Here is a 16570-nt window from a genome sequence, read left to right on the forward strand (position 1 = left end):
CGGGAATCTGCAGGGCCCTCACCACGCCCTCGCTGCTGACTGCTGTGCCGTACCAGCTGACCGGGGAGGCACAGAACTGTGCACCACCCCTCCGTGAAAACCCTCCCCTTGCCTCTAGAATCCAGAACTGATACTGAATGTCTGCCTCTGAAACATGCTGGTGTAGAAACCGGGGAATGGTACGAGCTGTGGCTAGGAAATACAAAGGTTAAATAGATCATAAATTAAGATTAGTGTCAGCTGGCCAGCAGCTTTATATCATATTATAAATGAGATCAGGAAATGTTGCTCCCCCTATTAAAATTAGAAACCATTCAGAATATTTGCTTCAGAACTTCTACCCCAATAGGCTTCCCTTGCCAAAAAGGGGAAAAAAACATTGGCCAGGCACAGTGGGCCATGCCTGTAATCCCAGCACTTCGGGAAGCCGAGGTGGGAGGATCACTTGAGGTCAGGATTTCAACGCCGGCCTGTGCAATGTAGAGAGACCCCATCTCTACAATTTTTTTAAAAAAGAAAAGAATTAACAAAATAAAAATAAATATATACCAAGATTCCTTTTAAAGTATAGTAATTAAAAAGAGAAAAGGTATAGATGATGAATGAATTTATGTAAAATACCACCAAATGCTGGCTCCCTTGTGGGTTATTTCTCTCTGTATTTTTTCCCAGGAACCTCTAGAGCACGGGACAGCTAGCCTCGGCGCCCCATCCCCATTCCACGGCTGCACAAGCTGATGCGACAGAAACCCCGGAGACCCCGGCCCAGACCACACCGCCCTGAGTGGGTTCCGGGTCAGGCCACCTAGAGCAGATGGAAATAATGGCTAGTGATGGCTGCCAGTATTTTATTTAGACATTTTTATAAGGAAGCCAGAGGTTGCAAGCACTGCTAGGATAACTATACAAATTTTGATTTTACTAAAATGTTATGTCCCCTGAGCCAAGGTATTAATCTTGTTATAAAAGTAGTCTCTCCACTTGTTAGCCATTCATTAAACTTTCATCAATTTTAAGATGTACTTATTGTTATTGGAGCCTATGGAAAAGGCAAACAGCATACAGCACCAAGGCAAGAATCGGACCAGCTTTTGGAGGGGGATGGAATGGAGGAAGACTTAAGCGTGACAATGAAAATTCTAGGCATTCAGGTTTCCTGAAATATTTATAAAACAGTTTTCAGCTCGTAGCAACATTTGATCTCTAAGAAATAAATTACCAATTATTTCTTAAAGGGTGAGGATAAATTAAAAGCGAGACTCCAAATGGCAAATGCTAAAACAAAACCACCTCCCATTGCTCTGTGCTCTCCAAAGACAGCCGTGTGCAGGGGGAGGCCTGCGAGTGCCAGTCCCCGGCCGCAGGGACCTCCAGGAATGTCTAATGCAGTATCAATCTTGTCAGCTGCATGCCATCCATCCACAGCCTGCTGGACGCTGGGGAGGACACCAGACTCTGGCCTGTGAATGCTCTGGGAATGTCATTACATTCTGTGTTTACTGACCAGACACAGGCCTATTTCTGCAGGAACTTACATCCTGATGAAGTTCTGATGTCATTTGAACTACGTGAAGAAGCTCTGCCGAGAAAAAAGGGAAGAAGAATCCTGGTGGAAAGAGATAAGCCTACGACGGGCCAGATTCCATACACGTTTGACAGGAAGGCATGTCCATGCAATCATTTCTCTGCCTTTGTGCGATATCGTGTAAGGTTATGATTATATAAAATGGCTGCAGAATTTTGGAGTAGGACCTATCAAAAGAGATGAGGATTTTCTTTCTCTACAAGCAAACAGGAATTTAAAAGTTCAGCAGTCCATCGATCATCAGTGATGAGTCACAATCAGCAAATGAAATGTAGAAGATGGTCTCTCATCACTTGGCCTATAAAAGCTTCTGATCCGTGCGGTAAAAATGCACTGACTGTAATAAGCACTCCATTAGAACAAATAAAACCAAACACCTAATTACCAAGTGACTATTTATAGTTTCTAAAATAACTTAACCCAGTTTCACAAAGTAGATATTTTGAGATTCAAAGAAAACTCCTGCTCTATTCCAGCATTAGGTACTACATTTATTTTGCTTAGACCCAGAGGATCAAGAGTTCTGTAACTCTAAATTACATTATTTGTACCATGAATTCAAATAATTAGTCTCATTTACCAACAGCAGTTACTTACAAAAGAAAACAGAATCATAAATGTAAATTGTTAATCCTGACAAAAATTCACAACCTGGTTTAAAGGAATATTTCAGAGTCAAGGAAAGAATGTCTGTGTGGGGTCGGTAATATCCTGAGTTTATTTAAATGGGTTTTGCAAAACTAGCTCATGCCAGCACAATCTTTTATTCTTCTCTGCTTCAGCCTATTTTATCTTTTTAGTGTCTTGTTCAGGCAAATTCCTTTCCCCACAGGGTGACGTCCCTATTGACACAGTACAGAGAAGGAAGTTTGTGATCTGTGACATCCCAAAAAGGAGCTCCTGGTACTCAGAGCAGTCGTGGTAAAAATAAAGGAACAAATAAACAAATAAATACAAACAAGCAGAGAAAACCGGATGTCAGGATCAGAATAGACTCTAAAGACCACTTAAGACCATTAAACAAGCATCGTATCCATCTAGACTGTTAGTGTCTATAGGCAGCTGTCAGCCACATGTGGCTACTTATTTAAATTTAAATTAATTGGAATGTAATAAAATTTAAAATTCAGTTTCTAAACCACAGGAGTCAATTTCAAGTGCCCAGCAGCCAATGTGACTAGTGGCTACCATATTGGGCAGCAGACACACAGAACACTTCCATCACTGCAAAAACTTCTGTTGGAAAGCCCTGGCCAATCCTGTCATTGCACATATTAGGGAAACTGAGACCCAGAAGGTAATGAGGACTTGAAGTCTCTGATAAGCCAGGAACCCAGAGTTCACCGGCTGACACGCAGCACGTGGCTGGCCACCGAGCAGGTCATTCAGGTAAGCCCCAGGAAAGCTTGAGCTCCACGTGGTCAGGAACTTATCTGGACAGTTCAAGGTCAGGGTCCAGCACACACCCCACCCGCTCCCCAGGTGACTGAGGTTTTTGAATGAAGAGATGCAAAAAAAAGACCATATCACTATTGTGGCTTCAAAATTATACAACACAGTCCTGAACTCAGGAAGCTAAGAGGCTGGTTAAGAATTTCTTAATGGCTGGGCGCGGTGGCTCACGCCTGTAATCCCAGCACTTTGGGAGGGTGAGGCGGGCGGATCATGAGGTTAGGAGATCGAGACCATCCTGGCTGACATGGTGAAACCCCATCTCTATTAAAAATACAAAAAATTAGCCGGGCATGGTGGTGGGCGCCTATAGTCCCAGCTACTCGGGAGGCTGAGGCAGGAGAATGGCGTGAACCCAGGAGAAGGAGGTTGCAGTGAGCCGAGATCGCACCACTGCACTCCAGCCTGGGCGACAGAGCGAGACTCTGTCTCAAAAAAAAAAAAAAGAATTTCTCAATGTAAGACACAAGAAGTCTTCCCTGTGTGTTGAGTTCTCTAAACACTACATTAAACATCTTTGTGAACAAAATTGTAATTATTTCTTTAAGACAGAGTCTCATATGAAATTGCCCTAAATTTCTAACAATGGAAGAAGGTTATATCTTTACAGTAGGACACTTTGCCATTCTCCGAAAATGATATTAAAGAGTTCAATATATGGTTAAGCACTGACAAGGTCAGGTGAAAAAGGCAAACACACAACTGTGACGATCCCACATGCGCAAATGACTGGGGTGTAAGTGTGCACGTGATGTCTGTGCATATAAGACAAGCCTCTAGAGTTTCACTCAGCTTTGTCCCCTAGAGAGTACTGCAGCAAACCTTTCTGAAAAGGGCTGCTTCCCAGATTGAAGGCAGAAATATAAATATTAGTGAACCCAGATCCCACACTGGGCCTGGTGCACAGTGACCCCTCTTAAATCCCTCTAACTGATGGAACCCATATTGGCATGCACACTTGCAGATATTGGTAAGAACCTATCTAAGGATCTATTTTAATATCACTTTTTCTAAATCTTCAAGATTTTTATCTATATTTATTTTCTGATAGATTTATGCAAAAACATTATCAACCCAGTTTTGAGAAAACTGGATTAAGGGACAATGATACACTAGATATTGAATAAATGACAATGTTTCAAAGTTTCCTGGATGGCCTCTCTAGCAAGCAGGTGCAATCCAAAGAGAATCGGGGCACTCGGAAAAAGGAGAGGAAGCCAGGGCTGGAGGAAGCAGCGGGAAGGTGGGCAGCATTATCAGAGAAGGTGCACACCCCTATGATCTCCAGATGCTCCACTGGGGCCTCTCTGACAACCCAAGGTCCCTCATTGAGTGAGAAGCCTTAGAAAGACCTAGATCTGAGTGGTGCTGCCCTGAGATCCCCTGGTTCCAGGCAAAAGAAACCCAAACACCCACCCTTAGAGAAAAGGAGAGAAAAGCATCCCTAATGTAGGCACTCAGGAGTCAAACAGATCAGGCTCAGCCCATATAAATTAATGATCAACCAAGTCATCAAACAAGGTCCCGTGTCATCATGAGAGTTACAAGAAATCACAGAAAGATGAAAACCACAAAGCTCACAGTCGACCCACAGGATTGCGGATATTTAAAGCAACCTGCCTAGAATATGCAATGAGCATTTATGAAATGTGTGGGCAAAGGAAGATAGAGGACAGGAGAAAGCATGAGCAAGGAGAAGGCAGAAATCTAAGATTTCAATCAAGATTTCAATCAAGTTTTCAGAATGGACTTTCATTTCCAAGCAAAACGAACTAATGGAGGCAGCCCAATACGCCCGAAGGAACTGGAAAAAGTCAGAAAAATTACAAAACTCGTCTTTTAAAACGTTATAGAGCGGTGGAAGCAACCAGGACTAGGGGGACTGGGACTGTACAGTGGAGACTGCCCTTTGCTGCCCAGAAACACTCACTGATTCTGGGTGTAGATGGGGAGCACCGTGGCAGTCCACGCAAAGCCACTCCACCTGGGAAGGGGAACCAGGGAAGCTCTGGATGGTCTGTTGGGGATGGTGTGAAAAATTCGAATCAGAAGAACCCCCAAAGCGCAATCAATTTGCTATCCGGTGGGGCTACATGCATGAGCCTAGGGAGCTGAGTCAAGCGAGGGCTCCTAAAAGGAAAAGCATATTCTCCCTTAATCTAATGGCACTTATGAGATGGGTGGGAAGAAAGGTGGGCGGAAAGACAGAGAGAGAAGGGCCTGCTTCAAACATAGTCACATCTCCCATCAGGACTTTAGGAGACTTTGAAACAGGGTAAGTGGGAAGCTAAAGAGCTCAGCTCAAAACCTTCTAAGGGGGAACCAAGGGATCTCCCAAAGTATTTACAGGCTGAAGAGAAAGAGACCATGGGCTTCCCATCAAAAGACCATGCTCAAAGGGAAGGTCCAACTGGGGACTGAGTTTTCGTAAAATAACAGGCCAACCCTGACCCAGATCAATCCCTCATGAAACTAAGGTCCTTCACCCCTCACTCCATATGTCTAACCAAGGGCAAAGACAGCTTTTGCTTTGATGAAAAGCATGACAATCCAGAGGTTTTACAGTCCTTTATGCACAAGTCCAGCAAACACAATTTTAAAAGCATGCAAAAAGCAAAAATATGTATTTAATAATTAATAATAAAGAGAAGGGAAAAAAGAAGAAAATACAAGCAGAGGAATAGATGTCCACAATACTGGTGTTAGCAGATAAGAACTGTAAAATAATTATGATGGATACGCTTAATAATAACAGGAAAATACAGGCAACAGAGGTGGGAAAGTGAAGAATTTTAAATATAGAATTAAAATACATATTAAAGTACAAAACAGGCATTCTAGAACTGAAAAATACAAAATTTGTAATTCAGGATTCGTTGAATGGGTTTAGTAACAGACTGGACATATCAGAAAATAAGGTCCATCATCTGCCAGAGAGCTCAGCAGAAAATATTCAAACTGTGATAGAGAAAGGGGAAAGGAATGGAAAGAAAACAAGAACAATAGAGAGCCAAAGGACAGTCAAAAGGACTAACGCACCTATAATTCAACTCCCAGAGGAAAGGACAGATTGGATGAGGCAGAGCAATCAATATTTGAAGGGACCAGGGTCAAGAATTTGCCAATAGATGACAGAGAGCAATCCAGAAATTCAAGAAGTTCAGCAAACCGTAAGCAGAATAAATATGAAGAAAACCTCAACAAACCATAACACAATTAGCTTCAAACCAGAGAAAAAATCTTAAAAGCAGCCAGCGTAAAAACATTTGCATTACCTTCAAAAGTGCAACAGTAAGACGGACAGCTGACTTTTCAGCAAACTTCAGAAACCAGAAGACGATGGAATGTTATATTTTATGAGGTAAGTAACTGCTAACTCAACAATCAATAACTGTTAGTGTTTAAAAATGGAGCCAATTCACTGCCAGTTGACTAGCATTAAAAAAAACTAAGTAAACATACAAGTCCTTCAAGCAGAAGTCAGCCCAGATGGAGGCATGATGATGGAGAAGCAATGGAGAGCACTGGAGGGCAAGCATGGGTCACGGTGACACAAACACCAAATGTTTAAACAATGACAAAAGTGACTACTGCATTTTAAATGTATATATAATTAAAAAATAACAGCATCCAAACTGGGAGAAAGGGAAATGAGTAACGTTTTGTAAAGTATTTTACTGTTCAGGAAGCGGCAAAGTAGCAATTTAGGTGAACTATAATAAGTCCAGGGTGTATACTATAATCTCCAGGCTAATCACGAAATGAAACATACAAATCTGTATAACCAGAAAGAGGAGAAAAATGGACTTAAAAAGTACTTTTTTAATCAAAAAGAAAGCAAAATAAGTTACAAATAAAGGAACAAAGATGGGACAAATAGAAGACAGATAGCAAAATGGTAAAAGTAAGTTCAACTATAATTATTTTAATGTGACTGGACTAAACAATTCAATTAAAAAATAAAGACTACCAAACTGGATATTTTTAAAACTATATTACTTCACACACATTTTAAATATAAGAACAAACGCTGCAAGTTAAAGGGTGGAAAAAGATTGTGCAAAAATAAATATAGCTTCATATAATTAACCTAACCAGTTTTTTAAAAAGAATAATCTTATAACAATAACAATGAAGAATAAATAACCTTAAAAGCAATTAAACCACTAGTTTGGCCAAAGTTAAAAGCAATAAATTAATAAGCCTGCTCTAGGAGGTGTTTAAAGGATGATTCTTAGTGGCCAAGTAATGTTCATCCCAGGAATGCAAAGATGGTTTAACATCAATAATTCCCTAGAACTCATGATCCACACTAACAAATATGGGGTTGGGAATCACATAAACAGTTAAATAGATGCAGAAAAATCACTTAATAAAATTTGAAGACTGACCATAATTTTTAAAAAGTTTTCAAGGAACAGTAGAGGAGGAGATTAAGAAGTTTTCTTCAGCTCTGAAATAGTTTCTGATAACTGTTTGTTTCCCTCCTGGAGGGAAGCAAAAAATAAAGAAAACAAAATTCAGACAACCAGAAGAGAAGGAAACTTCCTTTCTACCGCAAGTCTAAAGCAAGCATCATTTTTGGTAATGAAGAGTTAGCAGTTTTCCCTTTAAAATAAGTAACAAGATGGGTGTATTATCCCCACATGTACTTAAAATGGAACTAGAGATCCTAGTGCAATATGACAAGTAAAAGAAAGAAATGGTTTACAGAGTAGAAGGAAAGAAGCAAAACTCTGTTTATTTAGAAAAAACAAAGAATATATATGTGGTATATTCATTTTTAGAAATTAGAAAGTAAATTAAATATAAGATGAAGACATGAAAATTAATAGCATTTCCACATACCAGTCATAAAGAAAAATCCAATCCTAGAAAAAGATATCATTTATAATATGAATGGCAACGACAACAAAAAATGACATAGGGGGAGTATTTCAAAAAGCGTACAAGCTCTTTATAAAAAAACCTATTAAAATTTGAGAGACATTAAGGAAAACTGAGAGAGAAAGAGAGAGAGTGCAAGAACGCATATCCCTGAAGAGGCAGATTCATATCCTAAAGACCTCATTCTCCCCACCTTAGTCTGCAGACCCAAGGACCTCAATCAAAATACCAAACAGGTTAGTCTAAGAATTTGACAAGCTTATTCTGAAATGCGAATGGATGAGCAAAGGCCCAAAAAGAATCAAGAAACTCCTGAAGAGGAAAATCAATATATGAGGATTTACTCACCAATTTTTCCTTTTTTTTTTTTTTTCTGAGATGGGGTCTTGCACTGTTGCCCAGGCTGGGCTGGAGTGCCATGGTACTATCTTGTTCACTGCAACCTCCGCCTCCTGGGTTCATGTGATTCTCCTGCCTCGGCCTCCCAAGTAGTTGGGATTACAGGGGCACACACCACCACACCAGGCTAATTTTTTGTATTTTTAGTAGAGACTGGGTTTCACTATGTTGGCCAGACTGGTCTCAAACTCCTGAACTCATGACCCGCCCACCTCAGCCTCCCAAAGTGCTGGGATTACAGGCATGAGCCACCACGCTCAGCCGACTCATCAATTTTAAGAGTTAGCCTAAAGCTATAGTAATTAATGCATTGTGGCATTAGTACAGAAAGATAAAAACATCAAAGAAACAGGAGAGCCCAAAAAAAGGCATACGTCCACTTGGAATAGTCAGCAGCTCCGGCACCGCTTACTGTGTATCTCCTCATTTCTCCAGGGCTCTGCACTGCCTTTCTTGCCCTATATCTGTATGTCACATGCTTGTCATATATGTGCAGTGAAGCCACCACAGAGTCCTGGAGAAAGGAGGGGTTACCCAATACATGGGACTGGAGCCACTGATTATTCATATTAAAAAAGAACTGAACTTCTACTCCATACCACAGCAAAGGTGACTTCCAAATGAGCTGCAGACTTGTATATGAAAAGGAAAACTGATACTTTCATAGGAAAATAGTGGAATTGTTATGACTGGGGATAAGGAAGGGCTTTGAAACAAGATGCAAAATGTGCAAACTATAAAGGAAAAGAATCATAAATTTAATTACATGCAACTATATTAAAATTAGAAACTCCTGTCCATCAAAAGGCACTATAAAGAAAATGAAAACACAGCCAAACGGGGAGGAGACAATTGCAGCACATATAACAGACAAAGGATTAGAATCCAGACTATATAAGATAAACCTATAAGTTAATAACAAAAAGAAAATCCAACAGAAATATAGGCAGAAAGGGTATGAACAGGCATTTCGCAAAAGAGGCCTGATGAATGGCAACATAAAAAGATGCTGAAGGTCGCTCGCAATCGGAAGTGCTAATTAAGATCATGATGAGATAGGATTTTTTACCCAGTAGGTTAGCAACTGTTAGTAGCATGATAACTCCAAGTTTTGGTAAGGAGGTGGATTAACTGACTGGGGTCTATCTGCTTTAACCATTTTTACAAAAGTTATTGTCCTGTAACATTGAACATTGACACTCCAATCATTCTACCCTTGAGTAGAATGAGAAAAAATTTCAAAACTTAACCATCTGACATTGAGAAACAGCTTGACCTCCCACCACAAACCATATAGGTATATACGTGTGTGTGTGTGTGTGTGTGTGTGTGTATTCTCTCAATGTCTAGGATCCAACTTAAAATATACACATAAGCAGAGAAATATAACCCACAATCAGGAGAGAAAATATACATACATACACCTATATGGTTAGCAGGGTATAAAGAAAATGAAAACGCAGGCCACAAACTGGGAGAAGACAATTGCAGACCCTACACCTGACAAAGGATTTGAATCCAGACTGTACAGAATAATCCTGTAAATCAATAAGAAAAAGAAATCTCAACAGAAATACAGGCAGAAAGGATATGAACAGGCATTTCATACATAGTGTGTGTACATATATATGTGTATATATAATGCATATACACAATTTTTTGTTTCCCTTCTGGAGGGAAGCAGAAAAAAGGAAAACAAAATTCAGACAACCAGAAGAGAAAGAAACTTCCTTTCTACCAAAAGTCTATGGCAAGCATCATTTCTGGTGATGATACAGTGTATATATTACACACACACACACACACACTCCTATTCTTTACAACTTACATGTAATTCAAAACTTTGCAAGTGACAGCTTACATGTAATCCAAAACTTTGCAAGTGAACCCATTTTCTCCTTTACTTCCTAGCAACCCCAGAGATGTGATGTCACTGGAAAAAGTTTGGCCTTTACAGATAATCAGAGTCCTACTTGAAAAACTAACTGTTCCTCTGAGGAACCACTGCGACCATCATGACTTCTTCGATTCTGTACGCTCATGAGAGCAGGGCAAACCATCCAAGCCACCTGCAGGGCACCTAATTATTCTTTGTCAAGAGTGGGCATGGCTGCAGGAAAACTGTCATCCCAACAAGTAGGAGGCTAACGCTGGGTGGTTCATACCAGCTATCCAAGTAGCCCAGGACAAAAGACAGTCCTAGTTGACTGATTTTTCAAACGCAGAGTTGCACAGAGCTCTCTGGGCTGCCCAGGTACACTGCCATACAAGGGTTTAATGTTATCACCACTATTACATTTAACTGATTAAAGCCCTGACTGCCAGAGGCATTAACTACAGCGTTGTGTGAGTTCTGGCAGGAAAGAATACACTCTTCTTCTGTCTGGTCTCATTTTTGACAACATGAAAATGTTGAAATGACAGAACTCAGCAGAGTACCTTTCTAGTGATGACACACACTGAAGTCTGATGATGACAGGAGAAAAATAATCTGAATCAAAGATGCCCTTTGTTTCCTCTGCCTTCCCAATCTTGTGTCCCCTCCATACAAAGTTTGAACAGTCCTTCTTTGGAATAGAAATACAAATAAAATTTTTTATGTTTCTTAACAGAAAGTCAATTAAGGTTTATACCAATTTCACCAAACACCTGTGATCTGGGAGTCACCTGTGAATTTCTCAAACCTACAGGGAAAGACTGAGTATGAGCTAAACAACCAGAAAGCATACGGAAAATACAATAACTGGCCGGGCATGGTGGCACACGCCTGTAATCCCAGCACTTCAGGAGGCCAAAGCGGGTGGATCACCTGAGGTCAGGAGTTCAAGAACAGCCTGGCCAACATGGCAAAATCCCATCTCTACTACAAATACAAAAAATTAGCCAGGCGTGGTGATGGGCACCTGTAATCCCAGCTATTTGGGAGGCTAAGGCAGGAGAAATGCCTAAACCCAGGAGGCAGAGGTTGCAGTGAGCTGAGATCACACCACTGCACTCCAGCCTGGGCAACAGAGCAACACTATGTCTCAAAAAAAAAAGGGGAAGGGAGGCAGGGAGGGAAGGAAGGAAGGAAGGAAGGAAGGAAGGAAGGAAGGAAGGAAGGAAGGAAGGAACCAACCACACCTTGACTTGGTAAATCGTGCCTAAATTTAGAAGGTAAATTAGTTTTCTTCAACTCTTGTTTCCATGAGAAAAAAAAAAAATTAAAAAAGGGCTATCTACCTATATATATCAAGTCTAACAAGGAAGATGAACTTAAATTAAGTCTTCTTGAAAATTACTGTTCTTTGAATTCTTATTCTGTGAGGACCAGAATAAACAGGCTTAAACATGCCTAGAAAGCAGTCAGTGAAGCTTTTCACCCACTTCAGGCCACTAAAACGTCTGGGGTCAGGGCCAGAGGGCTTTGTGTAATCTGAGCAATCTCAGTACCGCAGCAGCCCAGCAGGCCTTTTTGTTGTTGTTAATATGAGTCCACTAATAACTTGGTGGGGATTCCACTTCTAGCCATTACAGAGTAGCAAGAACCACATGTAACAGCTAAAACGAAATAAAGTACGGGATGATTAGCCTGAAATTCTGGGAACTAGAAGTACTTCAGGTTTTAGATTTTTCTGGATTTGGGAATATTTGCAAATACTTACAGTTTGAGCATCCCTAATCCAAAAATCCAAAGTGCTCCAATAAGCATTTCCTTTGAGCATCAGCTTTGAGCATCATGTCAATGATAAAAAATTTTCAGATGCTTTAGCATTTCAGATTTTGAATTAGGGGTGCTCAACTTTTATATAAAACAATGGTCTTCAGAACAAGGACAACAGCAGCCAGGAGCTATGCTCCCCAAGGAAGGGGAAGCGAAGTGAGCCAGCCACCAGGGAAGGGCTGGATGCAGCCTCCAGGCTGTGTCGAGGTGGAAGGTCTGAGCCAAAACTAGTGGGTGGTCTCACCAAAGTGGGAAAGAGATCAGAATTCAAAAAGAACAAAACACCTAGAATCTTCAGGGAGGAGTACCAGGGAGGAAGGGCCTACTCAGAGAACACATCAGACATCTCCAGAAGAGTCCACTGTGGCCTCTGCCTAACTACTGAGATGCTGCTTGAGAAGGAACTCCCTGAGGTCAAAGAAAGATCCCCAGAAGTAGCAGCCCAAATAATTCCTGAGCACAGACAGAGCTGGGAATATTTCATGTTCTCACCAGCCAGTGTGGAAAGATGTCCTAATACAACATTCATCAGGTAAAGACCTCAGAGCTGCCTTATTTCATATATATATATATATGTATATATATACACACACACACGTAATGTACATATATTTAATACACACATATATTTAATATATATAAAATACATATATAAATATATATATAAAATACACACATGCATACATATACACACATACACACACCCTTATAAAATAAAGACACTGCATAAATAGTAGGACTAAACTACCCCCGGACTAAAACCTGGTCTGGACCTGCCCTAACAAAACATTTTTTTAAAAAGCAAGCCTTGAAAGGATGTAAATGATTTCAAGAAACTGAACCTGCACCAGAACAATGTCCAAAACTGTTTTTTAAAAGACAACATAATCTAGCACTCAACAACAAAACTCTCCATGTCTAGGATCCCATTTAAAACACACACACACACACAAGAAGCAGAGAAATATAACCCACTATCAGGAGAAAATCATTCAACAGAACCATACCCAGAAAAGTAGAGATGAGTAAAACAAGGAGACTGGAACATAAAAACAGTTCTTATAAACATGCTCCATATTTAAGAAGCTAGAGGAAAACCGGCACATGATGTGAGAAATAGAAGATATTTTAAAAGGCCCATATGGAGCATATAGAGATGTAAAATGTAGTATCTAAAGTAAAAAATACAATCGATATGATGTACACATTAGATGCAGCAGAAGGAAAACATAGCAACAATGAGAAAATAACATTTTTTAAACCATCAAGGCACAGAAACAGAAAAAGACTGAGGAAAATGAGCAGGGCTCAGGGAGACGCAGGACAGTATTAAGCAGCACATGTGCAATTGGAGCCTCAGAAAAAGGGGAGGCAGGAAAAATATCAGAAGAAATATTCAGTGACATTTCCTCAAATCTGATGAAAAATCTATATGAGGTAAAACAAGGTTGAGTACCCCTAACTCAAAATACTCCAAAACCTGTGCACCAACATGATGCTACAAGTGGAAAATTCCACACCTGACTTCGTATGACAGGTCTCAGTTGAAATACAGTCAAAACTTTGTAACAAGCATAAAATTATTTAAAATATTACAAAAAAATTCCTGCAGGCTATGTGGATTAAGTATATATGGGAAAAAAATGAATTCCATGTTTAAACTTGGGTCACATCCCCAAGATATATCATTATATATGCATGCAAATATTCCAAAATCTGAAAAAAATCCAAAATCAGAAACACTTCTGGTCCCAACCATTTCAGATAAGGGATATGTAACCTGTTCTCACAGATGCAAGAAGCTCAGAGAAATCCAAGCAGAAGAAACATAAAAACAAATAATCAAACAGCTGAAAACAAGTGCAAAGAGAAAACCTTAAAGTGGCCAGAGGTGGCAAAAATGCCAGATTACATACAAAGGAACAAATTTAAGAATGACAGCAAACTGATCATCAGAAACTATGCAAGGCAGAACACAATGGAACAACATCTTTAAAGTATTAAAAGGGAAAAAAACAGGTCAACCTCAAATTCAAACTTTCTCAAGAATGCAGATGAGACAAAGGCTTTTTTCAAAAAACAAAAACAAATACATGACAATTCAGATACAGCAGATCTGCACTTGAGAAATGATGGTACAAGTTTTTCATGTGTAAAAAAAATGATACCCAATGGAAACTAGGATCTACACAAAAGAATGAGGATTTCAAGAAACAGTAAACATGCAAATAAATGTAAATTCTGGGTTTTTAAAATATCTTTAAAAGAAAACTGATTGCCCAACATAAAAATAATAACACTATATTTTGGACTGTATTACACATGTAGCAATAATATAACAAAAAACGGGATGAGAGAAATTGAAGCATACTTTGTTAAGGCACTTATTCTGCACATGAAGTTGTATTATATTACATGAATGCAGACTATGATAAGCATAAGCTAAGTATGTACATTACACATCCTAAAGCAACCATTAAAAAAGAAAAGAGATAGCTAACAAGCCAATCGTGTAGACAGAATGTTAAATTGGAATCATTCAAAAACATATCCAAATAATTGAAAAGAAGCTATGGAAGATGGAGGAAGGGAAAAAGAACAAATTGGTGAAAGACAAATGAATAGTCAGATGGTATACTTAAACCCAACCATATTAATAATTACATTAAATGTAAATGGTCTAAATACTTCAATTTTACAAAAACATTGTCAGATTAGATTTTTTAAAGCATGAGACCCAACTGTGTCGTCTACAAGAAACACATGTTAAGTGTAATGACAAGAACAGGTTAAACGTAAAAGAATGGAAAAACAGTTACCACAGAAACACTAATTAAAAGAAAGCTGGAGTGGCTATCCTAATATCAAATAATTTCAAAAAAAGGAACATGACAACAAAACTAGAGAAGGCCATTTCATAAGAGTAAAGGTTAATTCCCCATGAGGATGTTAAAATTCTAAACTCCCAATGAGGATGTTAAAATTCTAAACATGTATGCACCTAATGAAATCACTTAGAATAGATGAACCAAGAACCAATACAACTGAAAGGGGTAATACACAAGTCCTCAATTGTAACTGGAGATGTAAATACTCCTAATAATTTTTAGAACAGGGAAACAAAATTCAGTAAAGATGAAGAAGACTTGAACAGCATTATCAACAAAACTTACCCAACGGACATTTAAAGAGCACTTCACCCAAGAACCAGAGTATACACTCTTCAAACATTCACCAAGGTAGACCATATTCCGGGCTGTAAAACAACCCTCAACAAACCTAGAAGGATTAAAATCATAAAAGGTATGTCCTCTGACTACAAGGTAACTAACCTATAGATCAATAACAGAAAAACACTGGGAAAGTACCCAATATTTTTTAAATCCTCAAATTCTTGGAAATTAAATGATGTACTAATACATAACCCATGCATTAAAGAAGAAACCACAAGGGAAATTGGGAAATATGCTGCTCTGAATCAAAACGAAAACAACACATGTCTACCTGTCAGCACACCTAAAGTAGTGCTTAGAGAGAATTTTTAGCATTAAATGTTTATATGAGAAAAGAAGAAAGGAAAACCTAATGATCTAAGCCTCTACCCTAAGAAATACAAAAAAGAAAGCAAACTAAACTAAAAGTAAGCACAAGAAAGAAATAACAGCAGAAATCAGTAAGACAGGAAAAAAGAGAACAATCAAGTAACGAAAGTTGGTTCTCTGAAAAGAAACAGATAAACCTCTAGCCAGACCAGTTAGCAAAAAAGGGGACAGTGTGCAAATTACCAACATCAGGAATAAAAATAAGGACACGACTCAAAATCCCACAGACATTGAAAGGATAATAAAGGAATATAAAAATAACTTTAGGCCAATAAATTCAAAAAACTTAGATTAAATGGTCAAATTCTTTGACAAACACGAAATCCCAAAAAGTCCCTCAAGAAGAAAGAAATGACCTGAATGGTCCTATAGCCACTAAAAACAACAACAACAACAACTGAATTCATAGTTAATGTTATTTTCACAAAGAAAACTTCAAACACAAATGGCTTCACTGGTAAATCCTATGAAGCATTTAAAGAAGAGACAATGCTAATGGTACACAAACTAATCCACAATACAGAAGAGGTCTCATTTTATGAGTGCAGGAATGCCCTCCTAACAAGGCAGACCGACACTCCAGGAATGCTGTGGTCAACACCTCTCATGAACAGACACACAAATCCTCAAACACACCAGCACCAGCACGTTAAATCCAGCAATCTATGAAAATAGTAATTCACCAAGTCCAGGTGGGCACTTGTCCAGGAACACAAAACTGGTTGAAGACATGGAAACCAATGAAAGGTAGCCACCATATTCATTGCAGAAAAGAGTAAAACATCCCCCACTTGCTGAAGGGCACCTGCACAAACTACAGCTGACCACACACTGCACGGTGAAGGACGACAGAGAAGCCACGGTGGGGAAAACTGTGGATGCCTCCTCAAGAGCCAAGATATTGACACCAAACTCTAGCAAGAAGACACGGTCAGGGCAACA

General features: G+C 39.3%; 1 protein-coding gene across 4 annotated transcripts in view; it reads right to left on the reverse strand.

The window, feature by feature from the left end:
• The window catches only part of MGMT (O-6-methylguanine-DNA methyltransferase), a 283770-nt gene that overhangs the window by 253015 nt on the left and 14185 nt on the right, over window positions 1-16570 (reverse strand). The window lies entirely within an intron of this gene.

The sequence above is a fragment of the Piliocolobus tephrosceles genome, chromosome 9 (assembly GCF_002776525.5).
Source record: "Piliocolobus tephrosceles isolate RC106 chromosome 9, ASM277652v3, whole genome shotgun sequence".
NCBI classification, from domain to species: Eukaryota; Metazoa; Chordata; class Mammalia; order Primates; family Cercopithecidae; genus Piliocolobus; species Piliocolobus tephrosceles.